This window comes from Lepidochelys kempii, chromosome 4 (genome assembly GCF_965140285.1).
Source record: "Lepidochelys kempii isolate rLepKem1 chromosome 4, rLepKem1.hap1, whole genome shotgun sequence".
Taxonomy (NCBI): Eukaryota; Metazoa; Chordata; order Testudines; family Cheloniidae; genus Lepidochelys; species Lepidochelys kempii.
The window spans coordinates 55062060-55089486 of NC_136383.1; positions in this window are offsets into that span (position 1 = coordinate 55062060).

Here is a 27427-nt window from a genome sequence, read left to right on the forward strand (position 1 = left end):
GCGTAGACAGGTCTCACACGCTTTTTCCACCATACAGTAGATTAAGATTGTCTGAGTAGGTTTAAGTAGTAACACCTGAACTCTGTCTATACCACAGATTTTATCTTTACTAACATTGGAGCTGCACTGTGAATTGTGATTATAAAGCTTGTTAATATAGATGCAGCTAGACAGTACAAGACTTTTTCTGCTTACTGCATACCAGCCTTTCTGAGCCCCTTTTCTTGTCACAGCATGGAAGGCTAATCAGTCAGCCATACCTGCTATTATAAAAGAAGCTGTTGAACTTTGATTTAACTGCAAAAATATTTTTGTCCCATCAGTGCACACATTGTCAGAGCACTACAGCATTCTCAGATAAGATATGTAGAAAGCTGTTAGGGCCATTGAATGCAAGTCCTTCCCTCAGACTGACCTCACTGGAAACTTGCATCCAGGAGCAGAGTTTGGCCATTAGTTCAGAAACACGCTGAAGAACTCAGAATTGGCACTAATTGTTGGAAGTCTCAGCAGACTGGTCAAAGCTCGCAGGCCCAATCCAACCCCATTTGACAACAATGGCATGGGATAAAACAGTTAAAGAGCAGGGAGGCTGAACTACCCCGCTTACTACTAAAGGTTGTCTCTTCATCTCAGAACACACACATATACTTGGATGAGTGCAAGAAAATGCCATTGCTGTTGCCTTGGCTATATCTGCTTTGGATAGATAGAGGATTTCATTCTTCAGACTCAAGGGCTGTCAGTTCAGCAACTAAATCCACATATACCACTTTGTTAATAGAAAACGAAAGGTAACAAGACAGTCAGATTTATATAGTCTATTGTTCCTTAAGGCTAGCTGAAGAAGAAAAAAAAAGTGTCTCTTGCTTTTCATTCCACACAATAGGTCATAGAACTTGATTTTGCTATAGGCCAACCTATTCAGCTGCAACATATGTCATAAGGGATGCTTTACTGCAATTGAGCTTCACAGACAACTCGTTACACCCTTACATCAGCCGATTTAAAACTCAGCCAAAGTGCTAGACAATGCTAGAGTCCCTGAGTAAGTTCAGCGTATTCCCTCTGCAATTATAGGCAAGTATGTGTTTAAATGTGTGCTCCTGCTCAGACCCCACTTTTGATGCTGCAGAGTGAGATCCTCTTGCAGTGAGACTATTTCTTTTTTCAAAAAAAAGCTTGGATTTATCACAGACAAAAATAACAAGCAATAGACTAAGTATGGAGAGTTCTCATGCTTGAAATATAGTCACACAGCAGATGATACACACAGCCACACTGTGTCAAAGGAAAAAACATACACCAAATACAAACAAAATAATAATAATAATAATAGGGCTGTGTTTTCAAAGTCTGGCACAAAAACTGGGCAAATAAAAATAATTCTTATTTTATTTGAAAAATGTCCTGAAATTTGTCAAATTATTCAGAGATTTTGTTTATGAAAATAATGCAATAGGGACATAGATTAAAATAAGTATCAGTATTAATTGAACAAACCCTTTCATGATTATTCATCCAGATCTAGCTTATATGTAAATAGAACCCACAAAATGTGATGCCCATTCAACATTCTCACACATCCTACATTTGTGTATGAAAATTGTGATTTACAAACAAATTAAGGGTGTGGTCATAGGTTCCGATTTTGCATTTGACAATGTCTTACTACATATCCAATCCACCCAAAAGCACTAGTTCTCCTAAAAGCATCTGAAAAAGTTACCATATTCATTGCACCCAAAAGTCCTACATTTGCAAGTGCAAATGGCCATTTGAAAATGCAGACCAGGTAATAGAGCAGATAGGTAGTTAGATGTGCAGTTAGCTGTACATACATATGCTCACTAGTATTTGAGTGTGGGATTGGGTATGACTTAGATTCCCGTAGTCTACCTTTAACAAAAATTGGCTGATAATGTCTTTTGAGCCACAAATTACCATTTTTCAGTACACCAGCCCTCATTTGTACCCAATGGAAAGTAAAATATCAGGTACTAGAGAGAAAAAAATATAGATCTTCCTTGAATTAACTTTTCCAATACATAACTATCCTTCCCTTTCCACAGGGAAATAAAAATCTCTCAGATTCTCAGCAGAGAGAATTGCAAGGACATCTACTCATGGGATATTTCTGTGGTTTCCCACATAACATAACATAAGGTTTCCCAGACCTGAAGAAGGGCTCTGTGTAAGCTCAAAACCTTGTCTCTCTCATCAGTAGAAGTTGGTCCAATAAAAAGACATTTCCTAACCCATCTTTTCTCTCTAAGGTTTACAGTACAAACCTGAGTACAATGGAAGCTCTCAGTAAAATTCTTTGGGTATTTTTTTTTGCCTATTGCCCACTGAAATTGTGTCTAAAAGTTCCTTATGAAAGAGAAACAGATTTTGTTGTTGTAGCTGCTGTCTTCATAGCAATGACACATTGTCTTTCAACCAACCAAGCCGAGTAGCAGCCGTAAATGTGGGCTGTCTTCTCTGATAAGCTTTAAAAAAAATCACCACATAACAACTCTAGTTGTACCACTCCCCTTCAATACTACATATGCATCTCCCATGTAAAAATCTATTCACTCTTTACCTCAAGGAATGATCCATTAAGAAATATCTCCTATAAAGGGAGAACTGTGACAGGAGAATAAACAAGAGTTTTGAGATCCAATACCTATGGGTATGGAACACTCTGTAGATACCAGATATTTGACCAGACCCAGTATCAGATGTTTAATTCCATTAAGGACATCTGAATATAAAAACACAGAAAGGTTCAGTTTAAAGTTTTGGCCTTACACCAATGCATGCAGGAGAACACATGGTATATGGGAGAGTTGTACCATGCTAACAGATTGATTTCTGTAAGGCGCTCCAATGATTAAAACCACAAAGTAGAATTTCACACGGAACTCCATCTTATTACAAAACTGCAAGTGCCCCCAGACTGCAGCACTTTGGATTTTTATGAGATGATGTTTAAATAGCTCCACATGTGTTGAGTCATCCTCCAACTCTCTGATATTTTACACAGTGGAATAATGGTAGTGTTTGTACTGAATAGTAACAGAAGTGGTTCACTGGAAAATTGCTTCTTGTAAATCCTGCTCACATTTGACTTAGTAAAAGTTGCTATTGCTTTTAATATTCCTACTTAATGAATTATAGGAACACAGAGGTTAGAAAGATATGTAGGCCTTGATCCTACAACCACTTAGTCACATGTTTAACTTCAACTATGAGAGGGCACATCTGCACATACAGATACAGTGCTGAACCAGTGCAGCCACACTGCTGTAGCGCTTTAGTGACACTACGGCCTGGTCTACACTACGAGTTTATGTCAGATTTAGCAGCGTTAAATCTAATTAACCCTGCACCCATCCACACAATGAAGCCATTTTTTTCAACATAAAGGGCTCTTAAAACCGATTTCTGTACTCCTCCCCAATGAGGGGATTAGCGCTGAAATCGACATCGTTTCAAATTAGGGTTAGTGTGGATGGAATTCGAAGGTATTGTCCTCCGGGAGCTATCCCACAGTGCACCATTGTGACTGCTCTGGACAGCACTCTGAACTCGGATGCACTGGCCAGGTACACAGGAAAAGCCCCGGGAACTTTTGAATCTCATTTCCTGTTTGGCCAGGCGAGCTCATCAGCAGAGGTGACCATGCAGAACTCAACAGCACAGGTGACCATGCAGTCCCAGAATCGAAAAAGAGCTCCAGCATGGACCGAATGGGAGGTACTGGATCTTATCGCCGTATGGGGAGAGGAATCCGTGCTATCAGAACTACGTTCCAAAAGACGAAATGCCAAAACATTTCAAAAAATCTCCGAGGCCATGAGGGACAGAGGCTACAGCATGGACCCAACACAGCACCACATGAAACTTAAGGAGCTCAGACAAGCATACCAGAAAACCAAAGAATCAAACGGACGCTCCGGGACAGAGCCCCAGACATGCCGCTTCTACGCTGAGCTGCATGCAATTCTAGGGGGGGGGGCCACGACCACCACCCCACCCCTGTCCGTGAACTCTGATGATAGGGCACTCTCCGCCATGCCTGATGATTTTGCGGACAGGGAAGATGATGAGGAGGAGGACAAGCTTGAGGAGAGCACACAGCACACCGTTCTCCCCAACAGCCAGGATCTTTTTATCACCCTGACTGAAATACCCTCCCAACCCAACAAAGCCAGAGAAGGGACCTCTGGTGAGTGTACCTTTTTAAATATAATACATGTTATAAAAGCAAGTTTTTTTAATGATTAAGTAGCCCTGAGGACTTGGGATGCATTCATGGCCAGTACAGCTACTGGAAAAGTCTGTTAACATGTCTGGGGATGGAGCGGAAATCCTCCAGGGACATCTCCATGAAGCTCTCCTGGAGGTACTCTAAAAGCCTTTACAGAAGGTTTCTGGGGAGAGCAGCCTTATTCCGTCCTCCATGGTAGGACACTTTACCACGCCATGCTAGTAGCAAGTAATCTGGTATCGTTGCATGACAAAGCCTGGCAGTCCCAGTGCAAATGTTTCAAGCCTCCTTCCTCCGTCCCAAAGGCTATCACAGATAAGGCAGCGAAAAAAACGCACGCCCGATGAAATGTTCTCTGAGCTCATGCAGTCGTCCGGCACTGACAGAGCCCAGCAGAATGTGTGGAGGGACACAAGAGCAGAGTACAGGAAAGTGGCCGATGAACGTGAGGAGAGGTGGCGGCAGAAAGATCAGAGGAGGCATGAGGCAATGCTGGGGCTACTGTGGGATCAAACGGACATGCTCCGGAATCTGGTGGAGGTTCATGAATGGCAGCAGAATCACAGACTGCCGCTGCAGCCCCTGTTTAACCACCCTCCCTCCTCCCCAAGGTCCATAGCCTCCTCACCCAGATGCCCAAGAACGTTGGGGGGAGGTTCCAGGCACCCAACCACTCCACCCCAGTGGACAGCCCAAGCAACAGAAGGCTGTCATTCAAGTTTTAAAGTGGCCTTTTCCTTCCCTCCTACTCTCCTCCCACACCCCACCCGGGCTACCTTGTGAGTTATCTCCCTATTTTTATAATCAATTAATAAAGAATACATGTTTTTTAAATTATAGTGACTTTATTTCCTTTGCAAGCAAGCTGTGATCGAAGGGGGGAGGGCGGGTGGCTTACCGGGAATTTAGAGGCACCCAAGGGGGTGGGTTTTCATCACAGAGAAACAAACAGAAGTATCACACAGTACCCTGGCCAGTCATGAAACTGGTTTTCAAAGCTTCTCTGATGCACAGTGCTTCCTGCTGTGCTCTTCTAACCACCCTGGTGTCTGCTGCGTGTATTCAGCAGCCAGGCAATTTGCCTCAATCTCCCACCCCGCCATAAACGTCTCCCCCTTACTCTCACAGAGATTGTGGAACACACAGCAAGCAGCAATAACAATGGGAATATTGGTTTCGCTGAGGTCTGAGTGAGTCAGTAAAAGGCACCAGCGACCCTTTAAACGTCCAAATGCACACTCCACCACCATTCTGCACTTGCTCAGCCTACTGTCCAGTGTGCCTGTGTACGGCTTCATGAGCCAGGGCATTAAGGGGTAGGCTGGGTCCCCATGGATGACTTTAGGCATTTCAACATCCCCAACGGTTATTTTCTGGTCTGGGAAGTAAATCCCTTCCTGCAGCCATTTAAACAGACCAGAGCTCCTGAAGACGTGAGCATCATGAACCTTTCCCGGCCATCCCACGTTGATGTTGGTGAAATGTCCCTTGTGATCCACCAGTGCTTGCAGCACCATTAAAAAGTACCCCTTGCAGTTTATGTACTGGCTGCCCTGGTGATCCTGTCCCAAGATAGGGATATGCATTCCATCTATAGCCACAACACAGTTAGGAAATCCCATTGCAGCAAAGCCATCTAGTATGACCTGCACATTTCCCAGAGTCACTACCTTTCTTAGCAGCAGCTCAATGATTGCATTGGCTACTTACATCACAGCAACCCCCACAGTAGATTTGCCCACTCCAAATTGATTACTGACTGACCAGTAGCTGTCTGGCATTGCAAGCTTCCACAGGGCTGTTGCCACTCGCTTGTGAACTGTGAGGGCTGCTCTCATCTTGGTTTTCTTACACTTCAGGGCAGGGGAAAGCAAATCACAAAGTTCCATGAAAGTGCCCTTACGCATGCGAAAGTTTCGGAGCCACTGGGAATCATCCCAGACCTGCAACACAATGCGGTCCCACCACTCTGTGCTTGTTTTCCGGGCCCAGAATCGCATTCCATGGCATGAGCCTGCCCCAGTAACACCATGATCTCCAAATTGCTGGGGACCGCGGTTTTAGAGAAATCTGTGTTCATGTCCTCATCACCGTGCTGCCGTTGCCTCCTCGCCTGGTTTTTCAGGTGCTGGTTCTGCATAAACTGCACGATAATGCGCAAGGTGTTTACAATGGTCATAACTGCTACGGTGAGCTGAATGAGCTCCATGCTTGCCATGCTATGGCGTCTGCTCGGGCAATCCAAGTGTAAACAGTGTCAGGATGAGCTCCACCCTGACATCTGGTGGTTAGGTGTGGCAAGTTGTGGAAAAGAACTTCAGGGGCCGATCTCATTTGCATAGGCACACCCACCCCGCCTAGAATGAGGCCATAGCTGCCCAAATGGTCACTTTGGCTGCTGTGGGATCCCCAGTGTCTCTGTTATTGGGGCAGGAAGAATAAATTGTTATTACCCTGATTATGGGAACTGTGCTTGGAACTGTACTTGGCCTTTTGTTATGATGGAGGGACTCACCATCAACTAAGGAGCACTTGCTAGGCAAGGGTCTTGGGTTTTAAAACTCTGTGACTGGAGAGAGGCTGGGGACAAGTATTAATGCTTGGTGGCATGGGCCCCTTGGTGAGGGCCTTACATGCTAATTGCACTTCCTCCTCTCTCCACTGTGGAATATCAGAGCTAATTTTGATTCTATTAGGAGTCTAGTTACAGGCTGCTGAGCTCACTTTGGGCTAATGGTGCACCAACACTGAGGCTCCCATACTGGAAGCTGAATTCACCAAAGAGCTGAACTGACTAAGAGCTGAAATCACTGAGTGTTGTGTTAAGTAGTGGGGGAGCCTGAAGATATATTGTGGAGCAGTTTGTGGGACGGCTGGAGTGCCTTGTGGACAGGCCGGTGGAGCAGTTCGTAGGACGGTGGGAGCTGCTTGTGGGACGCGGAGCAGTTTGTGGGACGGCGGGAGCTGCTTGTGGGCCACGGAGCGGAGCTGAGCGAAGGAGTTCGTGGGGCGGCTGGTGGAGCGGAGCGGAGCGAAGCGAAGGCCTATGGAGGTGTGGGGCGGTCAGCTTCAGATCATGTAAGGTGCCTCTTACCCCCGTCCCATCTCCACCCAGGTTGGGAGGTAAAGCTCCGCAGATAAACTTTTGAACTCTGGGGCTGCCCTGACCAGGGACCAAGACTTTTGGGTCATTGGACTTTTGGGACTTTGGGTGATTTGGGGTTGCTGGACTCAAGAACCAAAGGGAAAGGGGCATGCCCCAATTTGCTTGGGGTGGGTTTTTTTGCTCATGGGTTGTGTTATGAATCCTGTTGGTGGTGTTTCCCCAACATAATGCCACATTGTTTCTCTCTGTTATTAAAAGGCTTTTTGCTACACTCAGACTATGTGCTTGCGAGAGGGGAAGTATTGCTTCTTGGAGGCGCCCAGCGGGGGTGGTATATATTTGTCCCAGGTCACTGGGTGGGGGCTCGAGCCGGTTTGCATTGTGTTATTGGAATGGATCTCCTAGATATTGAACCCGGCCCTTGTTGCTGCCAACTCTGATGGGCAGAAGGGTTACACAAGGAAAAGGGCGCGAAATGATTGTCTGCTGTTGCTTTCATGGAGGGAGGGAGGGTCGACTGACGACATTTACCCATAACCACCTGCAACAAATTTTTAGCCCCATCAGGCATTGGGAGCTCAGACCAGAATTTCAATGGGCAGCGGGGACTGCGGGAACTGTGGGATAGCTACCCACAGTGCACTGCTCGGAATGTCGATGCTTGCCACGGTACTGTGGACGCACACCAAATTAATGTGTTTAGTGTGGACGCATGCACTTGACTTTATACAATCTGTTCCCAAAAATTTACTTCTGTAAAATCGGAGTACTTTTGTAGTGTAGACATGGCCTACTATGCCAACGGGAGAGTTTCTCCTGTGGGTGTAATTAATCCACCTCCCTGAGAGGTGGCAGCTATGTCAATGGGAGAAGCCATCCTGTCAACACCAGGTAGGGTGACCAGATGTCTCAATTTTGTATGGACAGTCCCAATTTTTGCGTCTTTTTCTTATATAGACTCCTATTAACCTGCACCCCCATCCTGATTTTTCACACTTGCTGTCTGGTCACCCTAACACCAGAGGTTAGGTTGGTACATTGCTCAGGGGTGTGGATTTTTCACACTCCTGAGCAACATTATAATACCAATGTAAGTTTGTAGTACAGACCTGGCCAGAGCCACACTTAATTCTGTGCTTAGTAAGCGCCTGCAGCAATATCAGGGCTGTACCATATAGTACTAGTCTTTTCTATGGCCCTGATACGCTGTACAAAAAGAGTATTATCGTAGTCATACTAATTTCAAGATTGCTTCAGTAGTAAGATACTACTCAACCTGACCAATCAAGCTGTTGCCCCAGCCTCGGCCCCCTTATCCCTGTTTACATTCCCCCTCCCAAACCACAGCGCTGCTCCCAGGCCCGGCTGTGGGGGAAGGGGGAAGAGACAACACAGACAGGGGTAAGTGGCGGGGCACGCAAGGTAAAAAGTTTGGGGACCACTGGAATAAAAGGTTGTGCCTGCCCAAAATGGCTTACAATGGGACAACAAGCAGATTTAACAAATTATAGAAAAAGATATGAAGCAGCAAAGAATAAGGTAACAGATAATACTAAGTGGTTGAACAAACCAGCAGTGATTTCTGTTGTATTTGGAAAGTTGGAGAGGAGTGGTTGGGATGCTGAGGCAAGTCAGGTTTGGTTGATTGGTGTTCTAAAATTCTGCTTGAGCAGGATATAAAATCCAATGGAAAGGCTCCTTTTGATTCAGTGGGCTTTGGATCAGGCCCCGTATTTCCACTTTATCTAGGTCGAGTTAAGAAATTTCAAAAGCAAAATATACTTATTTCCATTTTTAATTGCAATTTGTGACCAGTTACTGTTTCCATTTGAATTTATATTTTTAACCACAGCCTAGAAGAATTTTTAATTAAATTGGTAACTGGATAGTGAGGATATTAATACCACTGTCCATGAAACTGAACAGATAATAATGAGCCAAATACAACTCTGAGTTGCACTGGTATAAATCGATGGCATTTCTACAGAGCTACACCAGAACACACAAGAGCAAAACTTGGCATAAATCTATATTTCAGATTTGGAACCTTATCCATAGCCCACTGAAAAAGAGTGGAAACACATGCATAAATTTCAATGGGCTTTGGATTAGGCCCTTATGTAAGTGCCTTCCATCCAGTGACTTAAAATAGCATAAATTTAGAGATCATTGTGAGGTGCAAAATTTGGATCTGGGGACTGTAGGGATCAAATGGGAAATTTGGATCTAGATCTTCAGATTCAGAATTTTGGTCCACACCTGTTTCTAGAATAAAGCCTCACAAAACTCCTGTGGTCAAACATTTCAAAAGCAGCTGCTGGCTTTCAATGTCCAACCTGAGACCGGATGTCCATGGGAGCCACAGTGTGCAGTAACTTTGAAAATCAGACCCAAATAATCTTGATACCATACACACTTACCCAAAATTAATTTCTACTTTTGGAAAATTTTTGACTTGTCTAGCCCTGTCTTGTGCTTTAACCACTAGGCCATGCTTTCTTCCTGCAATTTGGTTTTATGTTATCTATATGTAACAAAGTTCATAGAGCTGAGATCTTAATAAATAATATCAAAATAACGTCTAAGATGCCAGGAAATGCTATATTAGAAATTTTTTTAAAAAGACACACGCCCCTTGCTTAATGTTTATGTGCTGAGTATTAACCTGGAATATGTCTATGGGTCCAGTTCCAAGAACCTGGTACATGCCTAGCAGAGGAAGGCTTGTTTGTGTTTGCCCACATAAGAAAGGCTCAGGGAATAGGCTTCAGCTAACAAGGCAGAGAAAGTTTAAGTGCATTGAAAAGAGAGGATCACTCACATATTCAAGGACAAGTCTCATGATGTTTGACAGGAAATTGTCCAGGAAGCTAATTCAGAGAAATCAAAACAAGGGTAGTATGTTCCCAGGACCCAGGGTGAGTCAGAAATCTAACAGCTGAATTTTGTACATATGGTAATTTAAAAAGAGTGGATATAGGGGAGGGGAAACAGCTGATAGAAAATTTAGTGGTTACTGCAAGAAAAAAATTAATGTGGGAAGCAAGAATTTCAGTGTCATTATAAATACAAGATAAGCCAGATAGCTATGACATTTAAATAAAAAACAAATGTAATTTTCAGTAGTAGGGTCAGAAATATTATAATTTGAAATACATATCAGATCTAATCTCTGGATTACACTGACTGGTCATTTAATGTGCAGGACTCTGTCCTCATTTGTCTTCTATGCTGTCCATGACATGCATACCCTGTCTTGGCATTGCACCTCAAAATAACAACATGCAAGAATAGAGCATGTGGATACATGGGAAGTGGACAGGCATCCCCAGTACAGAATCATAGAATCATAGAATATCAGGGTTGGAAGGGACCTCAGGAGGTCATCTAGTCCAACCCCCTGCTCAAAGCAGGACCAATCCCCAACTAAATCATCCCAGCCAGGGCTTTGTCAAGCCTGACCTTAAAAACTTCTAAGGAAGGAGACACCACCATCTCCCTAGGTAACCAATTCCAGTGCTTCACCACCCTCCTAGTGAAAAAGTTTTTCCTAATATCCAACCTAAACCTCCCCCACTGCAACTTGAGACCATTACTCCTTGTTCTGTCATCTGCTACCACTGAGAACAGTCTAGATCCATCCTCTTTGGAACCCCCTTTCAGGTAGCTGAAAGCAGCTATCAAATCCCCCCTCATTCTTCTCTTCCGCAGACTAAACAATCCCAGTTCCCTCAGCCTCTCCACATAAGTCATGTGTTCCAGTCCCCCAATCATTTTTGTTGCCCTCCGCTGGACATTTTCCAATTTTTCCACATCCTTCTTGTAGTGTGGGGCCCAAAACTGGACACAGTACTCCAGATGAGGCCTCATCAATGTCGAATAGAGGGGAACGATCACGTCCCTCGATCTTCTGGCAATGCCCCTACTTATGCATCCCAAAATGCCATTGGCCTTCTTGGCAACAAGGGCACACTATTGACTCATATCCAGTTTCTCGTCCACTGTAACCCTAAGGTCCTTTTCTGCAGAACTGCTGCTGAGCCATTCGATCCCTAGTCTGTAGCGGTGCATGGGATTCTTCTGTCCTAAGTGCAGGACTCTAAACTTGTTCTTGTTGAACCTCAGATTTCTTTTGGCCCAATCCTCTAATTTGTCTAGGTCCCTCTGTATCCTATCCCTACCCTCCAGCGTATCTACCTCTCCTCCCAGTTTAGTGTCATCTGCAAACTTCCTGAGGATGCAATCCACACCATCCTCCAGATCATTAATGAAGATATTGAACAAAATAGCTCCCAGGACTGACCCTGGGGGCACTCCACTTGATACCGGTTGCCAACTAGACATGGAGCCATTGATCACTACCTGTTGAACCCAACAATCTAGCCAGCTTTCTATCTACCTTATAGTCCATTTATCCAGCCCATACTTCTTTAACTTGCTGGCAAGTATACTGTAGGAGACCATGTCAAAAGCTTTGCTAAAGTCAAGGAACACCACATCCACTGCTTTCCCCTCATCCACAGAGCCAGTTATCTCATCATAGAAGGCAATTAGATTAGTCAGGCATGACTTGCCCTTGGTGAATCCATGCTGACTGTTCCTGATCACTTTCCTCTCCTCTAAGTGCTTCAGAATTGATTCCTTGAGGACCTGCTCCATGATTTTTCCAGGGACGGAGGTGAGGCTGACTGGCCTGTAGTTCCCCAGATCCTCCTTCTTCCCTTTTTAAAGATGGGCACTACATTAGCCTTTTTCCAGTCATCCGGGACTTCACCCCCCGATCGCCGTGAGTTTTCAAAGATAATGGCCAATGGCTCTGCAATCACATCCGCCAACGCCTTTAGCACTCTCGGATGCAGTGCATCCGGCCCCATGGACTTGTGCTCGTCCAGCTTTTCTAAATAGTCCCAAACCACTTCTTTCTTCACAGAGGCCTGGTCACCTCCTCCCCATGCTGTGCTGCCCAATGCAGCAGTCTGGGAGCTGGCCTTGTTCGTGAAGACAGAGGCAAAAAGAAGCATAGAGTACATTAGCTTCTTCCATATTCTCTGTCACTAGGTTCCCGCCCTCATTCAGTAAGGGGCCCACACTTTCCTTGACTTTCTTCTTGTTGCTAACATACCTGAAGAAACCCTTTTGTTACTCTTAACATCTCTTGCTAGCTGTAACTCCAGGTGTCATTTGGCCTTCCTGATTTCACTCCTGCATGCCCGAGCAATATTTTTATACTCTTTCCTGGTCATTTGTCCAATCTTCCACTTCTTGTAAGCTTCTTTTTTGTATTTAAGATCAGCAAGGATTTCACTGTTAAGCCACCCTGGTTGCCTGCCATATTTACTATTCTTTCTACACATCAGGATGCTTTGTTCCTGCAACCTCAATAAGGATTCTTTAAAATACATTCAGCTACTCTGGACTCCTTTCCCCCTCATGTTATTCTCCCAGGGGATCCTGCCCATCAGTTCCCTGAGGGAGTCAAAGTCTGCTTTTCTGAAGTCCAGGGTCTGTATTCTGCTGCTCTCCTTTCTTCCCTGTGTCAGGATCCTAAACTTGACCATCTCATGGTCACTGCCTCTCAGGTTCCCATCCACTTTTGCTTCCCCTACTAATTCTTCCCAGTTTGTGAGCAGCAGGTCAAAAAGAGCTCTGCCCCTAGTTGGTTCCTCCAGCACTTGCACCAGGAAATTGTTAGAGAAGTTAGAGAAGAAGTCAGAGCCACAGTCAGGGGCCAGGCGCTAGAGCCAAAGTCAGAAATCAGAGCCAAAGATTGCACCCAGATTAACTGGAGTGACTGGACTAGGGCAGAACTATCACAGCCAGGGCCAAATATTTTGAGTAGCTGCTGTGGCTGGGCTTAAGAGCTGATAAACTGACTCTTACAACCAGTCAGCTGGTGCAGCCAATCAGGCAGCCTACTACAGACCAACTGCGCTCATTAGGTTGCCCAATGCACTGCTGCATGTCCTATTTTCCAATTTCAGAGTAACAGCCGTGTTAGTCTGTCTTTGCAAAAAGAAAAGGAGTACTTGTGGCACCTTAGAGACTAACCAATTTATCTGAGCATGAGCTTTCGTGAGCTACAGCTCACTTCATCAGATGCATTCGATTATTTTCCAATAAGGCTCCACTTCAGGCCCTGATTCCTGACAAACCTTAAATCCTCATGTCATAAATATAAAGGGAAGGGTAAACCCCTTTAAAATCCCTCCTGGCCAGAGGAAAAATCCTCTCACCTGTAAAGGGTTAAGAAGCTAAAGGTAACCTCGCTGGCACCTGACCAAAATGACCAATGAGGAGACAAGATACTTTCAAAAACTGGGAAGGGGGAGAGAAACAAAGGGTCTGTGGGTCTGTCTATATGCTGCTTTTGCTGGGGATAGAACAGGAATGGAGTCTTAGAACTCTTAGTAAGTAATCTAGCTAGGTATGCGTTAGATTATGATTTCTTTAAATGGCTGAGAAAAGAATTGTGCTATTTCTGCACAATGACTATTTCTGCACAATGACAAGAATGACTATTTCTATCTGTGTGTCTTTTTTGTAACTTAAGGTTTTGCCTAGAGGGATTCTCTATGTTTTGAATCTAATTACCCTGTAAGGTATCTACCATCCTGATTTTACAGGGGTGATTCCTTTACTTCTATTTACTCCTATTTCTATTAAAAGTCTTCTTGTAAGAAAACTGAATGCTTTTTCATTGTTCTTAGATCCAAGGGTTTGGGTCTGTGGTCACCTATGCAAATTGGTGAGGATTTTTACCAAACCTTTCCCAGGAAGTGGGGTGCAAGGGTTGGGAGGATTTTGGGGGGAAAGACGTGTCCAAACTACGTTTCCCAGTAAACCCAGTTAGAGTTTGGTGGTGGCAGTGGATATTCCAAGGACAAAGGATAAAATCAATTTGTACCTTGGGGAAGTTTTAACCTAAGCTGGTAAAAGTAAGCTTAGGGGGTTTTCATGCAGGTCCCCACATCTGTACCCTAGAGTTCAGAGTGGGGGAGGAACCTTGACACCTCAGACCAGCCCCATGAGTATTAATTTCCTTGTAACATGGCAGTAAGATAAAAGCTATAGAAAGACCATTGACCTCAGGCCCGTGAATATTTAAAAATGGATTAGCCATTTTGTCATTTAATCATTCCTAGCCAAGTTTTTGTAATGATATATCCACTCAGCAGCTGTGGACCTCCCTCATTTGGAGATCCAGGAAATGTAAAGTTTGTTTTAGAGTACGTTTCTAGCCCTTCTCATTTAAATATGACCTTGAAAACATAAAGTGATGCAAACCAATAACTACGATTGAAAGCTTGTCACTGATGTTGCCTAAAGAAAACAAGTTATTCACAGACAAGTAGAGTGGGCCCTTACAGTACAGAAACTCATGAACAGGGTTGTCAACTCTTGCAATGTTATTGTGAGTCTAGTTCTATTTGGTGTTTTCCTACAAGCTGCAGCTCCTGAAGCCATGCTATTAGAAGAGTATCTCAGCTCTCACTTTAAAAGCGGGAGATTCTAGCCCTCGCGGTTTCAGAGGAAAAAATGAAAACGTGACCCCTACAGGCTCCAACACCAGAAAACACATAAATATTCCTAGATGTAGTTTTTAAATCTCATTTTTAAAGCCAATCTCATAATTTTTAGGGACCTGACTAATTATTTTTGAATACTTGGAGTTGGCAGTACCATCTAACCTGTGATACTTTGATTTTTGGGAAGACCCCAAATCAAGTTAAGAAATGTAAGGAGCAATTCTATACTAGCTGAGCAGATAGCATGACCTCTGATCACAAGGTGAAGATGCTCAATAGCATGAGTTGTAGCGATTGTCTGAGCAAGGACTTAATTCCAGTTGTGACACTGATTTGCTCTGGGACTACTCATAAAGTAAGGTATTACTCAGACTGACTAAAGGTGTGAAAATCTGACCTTTCATTTTCCGGTTTATTTATAGTCAGCAGACAGAACCAGGCCATTATTCTGCTCTGTCAGGCAGCTGAAGATAACAGTAGCTAAATCACACTCTGTTTGAATGACTTCCCATATTTATTGTTCATAAATACAGAATATATTGAGTAACTGAGCTAGAGCTAATGTGGGATTCAGAAGTAATTTGAATTTATACCCACTTTTTCCTTTGAGGGGAGAAAAAAATCCCACCAAAGCTGATAAGCCATATGCCTAGTTCTGTTTCAGGTTATTTATATTAGGGACTATATGTCTTGGATTTCTGAGAGGAGAATCCCAGCAGTCCTTCAGGAAACCTGAAAGGCAGTGAATGGAAAAATGTAAGAGGCTAGATGTTTCCCACAAGCTATAGGATTTCCCAGAGGAGTTTTATACATTCTAGGCCAAATTCTGTGCTGAGTTACATGAGCAGAACCCCTCTGATTTCTGTAGAGCTACAGCTCTGTAAGGGAGAGTGGGATTTGATACCCTGTTTGCACCATTGAATATTGATTCAGAACAGGTCAAAACAATGGAAGGTCAATGCTGAACTAACATTTTAAAGGATAGTAAAAAGAAAAGGAGTACTTGTGGCACCTTAGAGACTAACCAATTTATTAGAGCATAAGCTTTCGTGAGCTACAGCTCACTTCATCGGATTGAAAGCTTATGCTCTAATAAATTGGTTAGTCTCTAAGGTGCCACAAGTACTCCTTTTCTTTTTATGGATACAGACTAACATGGCTGCTACTCTGAAACCTTAAAGGATAGTGTCATCTTCATAAAAAATGACTGCAGGCAGCAATGTACAAAGAATATTTTATAAGATCATGGAAGTTCCTAGAAGATATTTTAAAACAAAAAAAACTGACTATGGCATAGGCCTCAGGAATCCATATGAGAAGAGTGAGGAGTTGAAATCTAATGTAAAGCAAGACAGATAGTAGGCACTGGTGATTCAAGTGAAGAAAAGACATGATAGATTTTATTTCTCATCTTCTCTCATCAGAATATTGGCTGGACACCCCTATTCAAGAAAAATCACTGGATTTATCACCTCATTGCCTCGTTTTCATAGAAAGGAAGGAATCTTCAGTATGCACCTCAGGATTTGTATGCAGAATATGAAAGCCCACGCAGCACTGGCAGCACAAAAGTAATCCCATTAGCAAGAGCTTCACAAAACTCAGTGGGATGGTCAAGATGGGAACTCTCCATGAAATCAAAAGTCTACGACTCCAGAGATGTGACGAGAGATGAGCTGAAGTGGTTTGGAGGAATGTGTGAGTTATGAGGTTGTGGATTTTGGTTTTATTTACAGCAGAAAAGAACTAAGCAAAATTTAATTTTGTGTAGTCTACAGAGAAACTATCAGTCGTCCCCTCAGTTTCAGTCAATCCAATCATCAGCACTCTACTCAGCCAGACCAGGGTGCTGAGTGCTAGTCAGGGCAATGCTCATACCTGTGTTAACAGAAAAAGGAATACACCTATTCAGTACTGAGCTCCACGTGCTGACCACACATTGTGGAAAAAATTACCTGAACAGGTACTGGTGAGAAATTAGAGGAGGCTTGAGAGGAGCAGAAGAAAAGTCCAAGGTGGGACATTTCTGCTTCAGTCAGGTGTCTTGAAAGGCCTACTCAACAGACAGAATTGGGAAGATGATCTTTCTTATTCCTCTTAGTTGTTGTTCTCCTTTCTAATGATCATGCAGCTATTTTTTCTTACCACTCCACAAAGCTAATACCCCTGAAATCTTTTATTGTGATACAATAGTTGCCCTTTTCAGTGCCCTACCCAATTCTCTCCTTTCTGTAATATGGATGCCCTAAATAGTGCATTGTGTGACACATACCGCAACCCCTGCAGTATCTTTGGGGCCCAGTGTATTAATCATACATAAACCTTTCAAAATTTATGTTTTACTTCATGGGGAGGCGTACCACAGCTCCTACAAGAATTAAAAACAATTTGGGGGTGGGGATATTAAGAGACTAAACAACTCTAGAGAGGTACTCCTTCTGGAGTGGTTTGCATATACTGGTTCAAGCTAGGTTTTCCTGAGACTAGGAGACAAAGAAAGGGCTTTTACTATAAAAGTAGGCTTAGAGGAAATCGATTTATATATTTTTTAATAATTTTGACAGATACCAATATTTATCTATTAAGTTTTTAGTTGTGGGAAGTTATGAAGGGGGCAATTTAATGACAGACATTGAGATTCAGAAAGTTAAAGCTTAATAACCATTCAAAACTAAACTGTCAACATCATATCAAAATGTACAAAGTAAATTTCCTTAAATCAAACTCTGATAAGTTCTCAGGCAGCATTTTTCTTTTTGCCCATCTTCAAATTCTGATCATCACAAATGGAAATATTTTTGTCTATGTGTGTATAGTGAAATTGATGTTTACCAACATTTACCAATAAAAATCTAATCCTTTCAAGGCTGTATAAAAGGATGAGCTTGAACTAACACATGACTTCTGTCTGATCAGCAAACAGACAGAACCTTCTGCCCAAAGTGGGATCTCAATCCTTGTAGAAGGGCTGGAAAGTCTTTGACCTATTACAGTCCCATAAGACTAATGGTGTATCAAATGGGTGACCGCTAGTAAGCTATTAGCGCCCACAGAGGAACTTCTATTGGTTTTATGTTTTCTCTGTAATGCTTTTAACTTTAAGAATAAATTTGCTTGCTTAGAAAGATCTGTGTGGTAACATGTAACTGTTGGCAATATGCTGGTCACAGCCCTCAGATTAAACAAAGCACAAGCACCAGCCTTTAAGTAGACTGGCTTTCTGGGGATATTACAGTGTAAGGCAGGGAGCTGTGCCACCCTAAAATCCCCAGTTAGAAGACCGTGGGACAAGGGTCCCTGTCCAGAGACAGGTGATGGCTGGAGACCTGACTGAGCACTCCTGGAGTAGACCACAGGGAGGGGACGGGGAATACAGGTGCAATTACCCTGAAACTGTGCCACACAGCTCTCTAGGGACTTGGTTCTTCACTCTGTCTGAATTTTGCCAAGGGCTGCAAAGCTGGTTTGGAGCCATTCAGCTCCAGCAGAAGTTACGATTGCACAAGGAAAGCCTTAATATACAGCACTGGCATACGAGTCCCAGCCCTGAGGATTTTCCATCAGTGGAGAGTAGGGTGTAGTGGATTTCCACACTGCCTCATCCCCTCATCCCCAGCTCTGCCTACACCCTGTTCCCAACCTGCCTCTTTTTTCCTCTTATATCAGCAGTGCAAGGGGAGGCTGGTGCAGGAAGCAGCAGTGCTGCTTCCACCGAATTTCCACCGGTGGAGAACTTCCTACTGCAAGGGGAATTCTCTACATGCCATTGTACCTGATACAGAGTGGCCTTAGACGAGTGTATCTTGACCTACATGTAAACTCACTTGGCCCTTTAGCACAAGGCCATAGCAACGGTGAGCACAAACCATTAGAGATAAAGAAACAAACATGGAATGTAATTGTTGCCAGGCAGAGGCCCTGCTTCCTTTGTTGTCTAGAATTACTAATGACTTAACTGAAGGGCTGTACTTATGTCCAGGGAAGTTTGAACAGTTCATGAACCCACTAAAAATGAGAAAGGGAATGGGACTGTGAGAATCTGGTGAAAACACTGCAATTCAGTTTGGCATGTTATTATTTATTGTCATTCACAGCAATTGTCTGGAATAGGGTGATATCTGGATCTAGATATTCAGTAAGTTAAACAGCTAGGGCCAAATTCTGTCCTTAGTTAAACCCATAGCAACCCTTTATTATTAATCAGCCTATTGTGATCAATCAAGGGGGTTTCATGTGTGTAAGTAAGTGCCAAATTTGGTCCCTACAAGCCAGGATGCCCACTGCAAGAATAGGGCCTGATTCTGCTCTCATTAACACCAGTATAAGTCAGGAGTATATCAGCTGAAGCCCCGTGTGAAGTACCAAAGTAAGTCAGTTGTAAGTGGGATCAGAATGAAGCTTACTGAAAATAAAACTTTGTCACAATTCAAAAAAAATGCTCACCAAAGAAATAGAAATATTTGTTCCAGCTCAGAGAAATATGAAGATAGGATCCTATTTTTAGGAATAATTGTAAGTGGTAATACAATAAACAGTTTGTGAAGATCAGTAAAAAACTAACTTTGTCCACATCTCTCAGTTCTCAACTATAATTGCCCTCAAAAGTCTTCAGGAGACAGTTATTTCAAGACTCGCATGTACATACAAACATTTAATTCCTGGTTCAGCCAGTCTTTTTTTTTTCCCTGAAAGAGGCATCCGCTACCACTCCGCGATAGATTTTCCTCATGTAATCTAAAAGAAACTACATATTGAATATCTGTCTCCAGACAAGTGCCCAGTTGCAATATTTCATCTCTGGGCAAGTTAATGAAATTGCATTTTTGGATGCATTAAGGCATTTCCCAATACTATCAAAATTCCTTCATTTTATTGCCTAACATAAAACATTTATACACCATCAATTCAGACAGCAGTAAGAAGGGAAAGTAAATTTCAGCTGAAAGTTTGGAAGCATAAACATAACTCACACCTTCTGTTTCACAAGTGCACAGCAAGCATGAAAGGAAATGACAGGAAAAAAAAAACAAAAATAAATATCATTGTATGTGCATGCAGGCAAGCCTAAAACCATCAGGATGAGCTGAGACCATTAGTTTCTCAGAAGTCTCTAAGAGCTTTATCCCACAATGAGCTGAGCACCTCTTGGTAGACAATGAACTCTTAATTCCCACTGACACTGAAGGCAGCTAGTCATGTAGATAATATTGCACCTGTCAGGGTCAAGGTGGTGCAAAGGTTGGAGCCAGTTACCTGCAGATGTTGAGATCAGAGCAGAAGTAGTAAAACAGTGCTTTGTTTGAAGATTTTAACAACAAACATTTTTGGGACTATTCACTTGAAACCCTTTATAAAATGAGTCCTTGAGCCAAAGCTCCAAAGCACAACTGTATCAAAATGAGTACTTGCAAATGGAGGTGACACACTGGACATACTATTGGCCATGAGCCCAAGCCAATCATTTGATTTGCTCATGTACACTTATATTAGCTGTGTACACAGGCCTTTGTAAGTCAGGCCCTTAATCATACCTCCTGTTGAGCCAATTATGGAATTTTTTCATCAGCTTAGACCCTCAGATGACAAAATATTAAAAACTTGCAAGTTTAAGCCTTTCATATAAAAATAATTGTAGCTCAAAACGTTGCCAATCACTATGCCAGACACTCCAGCAGTTTGTAGTACTGTAAGCAGACCAAAGCCATCATGGCACTGATGAAAGCACATAGACCACTCAGCTCCCAATATTGCAGACCACAAACCTCAAGCCATGTTCAGTATTAGAAAACTGCATGTACAGCACAATTCTTTTAGCCATTAGGGTTATATGACCCCATTCTATGGGTAAGATACTACAAACAATAAGCATTGTAAAATATTTGAATGGAAAATACCTGTTATTTAAGTCTATCGTAACTCAATTATAGTACTTTGAAATGCAATATGCAAGTAATGTATACAGGTGTACAGGAGAGGTGAGTTCATGGTGTAAGATTCAGATCTGGATATGAATTTCAGACCGACGTTTGGCAGTGTTTAGATTTGGGGTTTGGTTTGGTCCACTATTGACAAAGGGCCAGATTTTCAAAGGCATTTTGGGACTTTCAAGTGCAGGTAGGCACCTAGTGGGATTTTCAAAAATGCCCAATTTGGTTGGGTGCCAGCGTCCCACTGAAATCAATGGGATTAAGTGCCTAACCATCTTAGGCACCTTTGGAAATCCTAATAGGTGCCTCTCTGCATCTTTAAGTGAGTAAATACCTTTGAAAATCTGGCCCAAAGTGACCATCTGTAAACATTTCTCTTGATCTAGGTGTGGAATTCAAACACTCCTCCTCCCCTTCCCACAAAGTTCAGTTCTTGAATATTGATTCAGGCCCAAGGGTACACAAGGGTAATTAATATGCACAACTATTTTCTTCCTTTAGGATTAAAGCTAAGCACATAAGCCTACACATGCTCATACAGAACTGTTCTCAGACCTTTCTCCCTTAAGGAATATGCAAAGCATGAAGTGAACGAAATATGAGAAGAAAAAAAATGTGAAACAAAAGGCTCATGAGTAAGGTTACTCTCATAGTATTTCCGACCCAGCTGATACATAGAAGTAATAAAAATGAGTAAGAAAGCCTGTTCTTAATTTCCAGAACAACAAAGTCTGGATATACATCCAAAGTTAAACCCTTCAATAACTAGTACTCCATTTCTACCCAAAGGTGTCTCAGTCTATGTAACTAAAGGTATTGTGACACAGAATCATAGAATATCAGGGTTGGAAGGGACCTCAGGAGATCATCTAGTCCAAAAGGGATTTATCGGTACACTGACTATGGTGGGATGATACCTAAGGCCAGAACCATGCTGGAAACAGTGAAAAACACTATTGAAAAGAAAGAGGCTGTCCTTCCAGATGTATAATTCTGGGTGTATCCATACACAAACTCTTTGAAATGAGAAAATCTTACCACACAGAACAACAAATAGCTATTATTTTTATAGCTCTGTGTACAATTATATGCCTCGCAGCTGTGGCATCAGAATGCTTGGATAATTCTATCAATATGTATGGATGATTTTTATTTAATTGTTATGCACATCAAAATCAGAAACATAACTTTACATCTCATGAATCTGACAGATTCTTTAGCATTGTAGCTGTATAACACGGGGGTGAAGAAGAATTTAATGGTGCATACAGCTGAGTGAAATTAGTAATGTGTCTCAGCTGACCTATTACATTATACAAATAGACAGCAGATTTCTCTCTCACCAAATGAAAGAGACAAATGCAAAGTTTAAAGGGTATTGTATATATTTTGATAGATTATAGAGACAAATAATGAGTTAGCAGTAATTGACCTCTGTAATTAAAGCACATTGGCTAATAAAGTTGTTAATGAGATGGAACTATAGTATATTTCAAGTCACGAGATAAGTTCAGATCAGACACTCACAAAATGGGATTTCATGCTACTAATTCATTTATTCATTTCTTGTCTGGATGTGATGCCATTAAGGCTAAAATTTCCAGAAGTGGTTGTCTCAAGTTATGCTCCTAAATCCACACTTAGGCATCTTAATAAAGTGGCCTGATTTTCAGAGTGTATACAATTCCCACGGTCTTCAGTGGAATCTACAAGTGTTCAAAATCTTTGAAAATCACTCCATTTCATTAGAAGTGCCTAAATATGGCTTTAAAGCTCAGCTATAATTGATCAATTCTGAAAATTTGCCTTACAGTGGAACCTCAGAGTTATGAACACCTCGGGAACAGAGGTTGTTCGTAACTCTGACATGTTCATAACTGAACAAAACATTACAGTTATTCCTTCAGAAGTTTACAGCTGAACATTGACTAAATACAGCTTTGAAACTTTACTATGCAGAAGAAAATATAAAGGGAAAGCAGCAGTTTAGTAGTTTACATTTAACACAGTACTGTATTTGCTTTATTTTTTGACTCTGCCGCGGCCTGCTTGTGTACTTCCAGTTCCAAATGAGGTGTGTGGGTGGTCAGTTTGTAACTCTGAGGTTCTACTGTACTTAATTTCAAGTCAGATTCACACTTCAGTTAGGAGGTAACTGCCTTTAGAGGATTTACACAAGTGAAACTGGTATCAGACTCAGGTACTGAGTACATGTAGAAAAACTGACATTTTGAATATGGTATTTCCTCTTTTGTGATCTTTATTTATAAAGATTCTTTACCATTTCTCATTTATACATTAATATGTTGCTGTGAACCTTTCTGCATTTGACACCTCCAGATCTTTAGACATATCTGGTAACTGTACTTTCAAACATCTAGAACACATACAAATGTAATGAATACAGAGGTTAAGAAATATCAGAGGGAGTACACAGATTATCCTACCTATGAATAGATGGGAAGTCTAAGGGAGCATTTTAAAAAGGTACAAGTGATACTAAAACTCCTTAAGGGCCTGATCCAAAGTCCACTGAGTCAACTGAAAGACTCCCATTAACATCAGTGGGGTTTGGATTGCATTCTTTGACAACTAGGCTCTTAAATCTAAAGGAAGATCATTAAAAGTTATAATTACCTTGCAGGGAAATAATATAAGTAGGAGATACCATAAAGGCCTTGATTATAACATTCCTTGCAAGATATAAAAGAAAGTTCAGCATTGTTTCACTCCAGTATAAGTGTGGATTGAGGTTACATACAGACACAAGAAAGGTAGAGCTCTAGATGACATTTGTATTGAGAGGGCTTGATCCCACAGGGTACCTCCACGCAGCAACAAGCCTCCCAGCCCAGGCGGACAGACTTGGGCTAGCAGGGCTCACGCTAGGCCTCTAATAATAGCTGGGGAGACAGTGCTTTGAAGTTGCAGACCAGGCGGGAGCTCAGGCTCTGAAGCCTGTTAGAATGCTAGTGGGAGCTCTGCTAACCTAAGTCTGTCGACCTGGGCTGGGTGAGTCGCTGCCATGAGCTGTGTAGCCAGACCTGTACAGTGCAGGTGGAGTGCTGGGTGTGTAACTTTAGATAAAGAGTGATGTGCAGGACAGGGAGCACACGGAAAGCCAAGCTGTTGTAAATGAGAGTGCTGCTCTACCTAGTAACAGGAATAAAGCTACACACAAGAGTACCCTGGATTGTTTTCTGACTCACCCATCAGGAGAATTGATCATTAAGTTCCAAATGCAGGATCTTGTGTCATTACTACACAAGCCAGACGGAACACAGCTTTATTTACAGATCCCAAGCTGAATTTGCAGGGCTGGCAATTAGAAAAAGTATATTTTTTACTTGTAAATTGAGCAGATTGGATATAGAAGTCATTGAGAGAGAACAGACATGGAACCGTATTTTTTATGGTCACTTTGCAGAGTAACTATACTTTGATTTCTTCACTGTGCCTCCGTTGAAGAGGCAGTTATCCAATAGCTTTTGGGATTCATTAGATATAATGATGATTTCAGCTTATACCTTAAAGACAATGGAACCAAAATATTTTCTTAATGATATTTATTAGACCATCAGATGGACTCCTAAAGGAAGTGGTGGAAACCCCATTGTTTTGATCATTTAAACTTGCAGTAGACAATGTGCTGCACAGAATTCTACAGGGCACAAGCCTGCAAATCCTAATAGGAGGATGGAATAGGTAGTTTAACAAGTATTTCCAGCCACAGTTTATCTAACTCTATTAACTCATTGGTTCAAAAGTTGAACTCTTTAAAAAGAGCTCATTTTCCATGACCCAAGAAATTAAGAGATAAATGAATGAGTGAGAATGATTTATTGTTGACATGCTTGATGTGTGGTTGAGTATCTGTGAAAGGACTACACATGGATATTAATGATGAGATCCAAAGTACAAAGGCTTTGCACTGAACATCAGCTGTTTAAAATATGAGAACATGTACAATATGCCTGCCAAATATATTTTTCTGGTATTAATATCAACATTTGATAAGATATAAGACTAATGGGTCCAAATATTAAAATCACAAAGAGAAGTTATCAAAAGATGCTGGTGAAAAATGACAATTTCCAGACAAGAAAGACAGTATAACTGTACACATACACAAAATATGTAAGCATACATATCTAGATGGAGAGAAGGAGATGTGGGAAGAATTAGATATTAATATACATTGACAAAGTTCCTCCTCTACCTTGGTGGGTCTTGCACTTATTGGCAGATTTGCTCGCCTTGGAGCTTCACTCCAGCCCTCGGCTTGGTCATTTTTCTGAACCCACAGTCCAGGTCCAAGACTCCTGTGTCTGACTAGGATTTGGGAGGTTTGGGGGGAACCCGGGCCCACCCTCTACTCCAGGTTCAAGCCCAGGGCCCTGTGGAATGCAGCTGTCTAGAGTGCCTCCTGGAACAGCTGTGTGACAGCTACAACTCCCTGAGCTACTTCCCCATGGCCTCCTCCCAACACCTTCTTTATTCTCACCATAGGACCTTCCTTCTGGTATCTGATAATGCTTATACTCCTCAGTCCTCCAACAGTCTGCGTTCTCACTCTCAGCTCCTAGTGCCTCTTGCTCCCACCTCCTCACAGGCGTACCACAAACTGAAGTAAGCTCCTTTTTAAACCCAGGTGCCCTGATTAGCCTGCCTTAATTGATTCTATCAGCTTCTTGATTGGCTGCAGGTGTTCTAATCAGTCTGTCTGTCTTAATTGTCTCCAGGAGGTTCCTGATTGTTCTGGAACCTTCCCTGTCACCTTACCCAGGGAAAAGGGACCTACTTAGCCTGGGGCTAATATATCTGCCTTCTATTACTCTCCTGTAGCCATCTGGCCTGATCCTGTCACAATATTGTTACAATACTCAACTCAGTGGGAAACTCCCGATGTTGTTATACTTAGATTACTTCATGATTAGATTCAAATTATTGCCAGTAATATGACTTAAGTCTTCAGAGCATTTTTCATCCATAGATCTCAGTGTGCTGTTCTTACGGCAAGTCTACACTTACCAGTATATCGACACTGCTGCAATCGTGCAGCAAGTCTTGATTTAGTGGGTCTGGTGAAGACACGCTAAATCAATGGGAGAGCACTCGATTTGTGTACTCCACCTCCCCGAGAAGCATAAGGGAAGTCAATGGGAGATGCTCTCCCGTTGACACAGTGCAGTGTAGCCACTGTGGTAACTGGATCTAACTACGTCAACTTCAGTTATGTTATTCACGTAACCGAAGTTGCATAAGTTAGATCCATTTACTGCAGTAGCGTAAACCAGCCCTCATAAATCACATAGGATAGTTGTGCCCACAGGACCCAGTCAGAGCAGCAGCTCATTGTGCTGAGAGCTGTATAATCACATAGAGTATGTGCAAAAGAGTCTTTCTGGGGCAGCTCTTTAGCTGGGTTGGGGCCCTTTGCCACACCCAGATACCACCTGTAGGGTTGCCAATTTTGGTTGGATGTATTCCTGGAGATTTCATCGCATGACATAACGATTAATCTTTAATTAAAGGTTAATTCCTGTATTTCCTGGAGGGCTGGCAACCCTACCACAGGGTCAGCCCAGCCTTGTAATGGGCTCCATCCTTGCAGGTTTTCTTACTTTGTTTACATGTGGGGAAAGCAAAAGTTCAAACTCACAGAACAAGCCCCTCTCAGGGTTAGCAAAAAGAGAAAAAGATGAGTAGCACCACCTTAGTTTAGGAGTGCCTGCCTAGCAGCTTTACTGAGTTCTTCCAGGCAGAGAGCTGGATCAGTTTCTCCCTACCTGATTTGCCTGTGGGGTTGGGCTGGACTCTTCCCAGAGCTGAAGGTTCTCTGACATGGATATTCCAACTTGTGCTTCAGGGCTTCCCCCTTGCTGACTTCAACTTCCTCCTTTTAAAGACCTCCTCCCTACCATGCACAATTGACCACGCTAACTTAGCACACAGAGTGTCCCTAGCCCCTTTCCTGTCAGTGCAGGATTTATATACCCCATTACAATATGCCTTCACTGCAGGGTTAACTACACTCAAAGTTAACTCCTCTTGATTTAGTCTAGCTGGAGTGAGAACAACCAAACTATTAAATGACACTCCAGTGTGCACAGAGTAACTGTATTAGCATCACAGAGTAGCTGCAACCCACTCCATTACTAGCTCCAGCATCTATGGCACTCAAGCGTTCAGCCAACACTCACTGACATGCCAGCCAGCTGGAGTTTAAAGCTCTTACCTGTGCTAGAAATTTGTGTGTGTAAAGGAGCCAGATTAGGGGCAACACTCAAGTTATATCTCAAGCTAACACTGCAGTGAAGACCTGTAGTAAAAGTCCCTGCCCTTAAAAGCTTGCAATCTAAATTAAGACAGATAACATGGGTTTAACAAACAAAAGCCTTGATTCAGGAAAGCATCTGTATTCAGGAAGGAATCTTAAGTATGTGCTTAGCTTTAAGCATATGCTTAAGTGCTTTCCTGAATCAGGACCAAACATTAGGAAAGAGAAGGCTAGGGTTACAGTGACTGGTACATGCAGATACACAGACTAACTATGTGCACATTTTCAAGTCAATATTTTTCAGATGATTAAAAGAAAAGAAGGACTGTT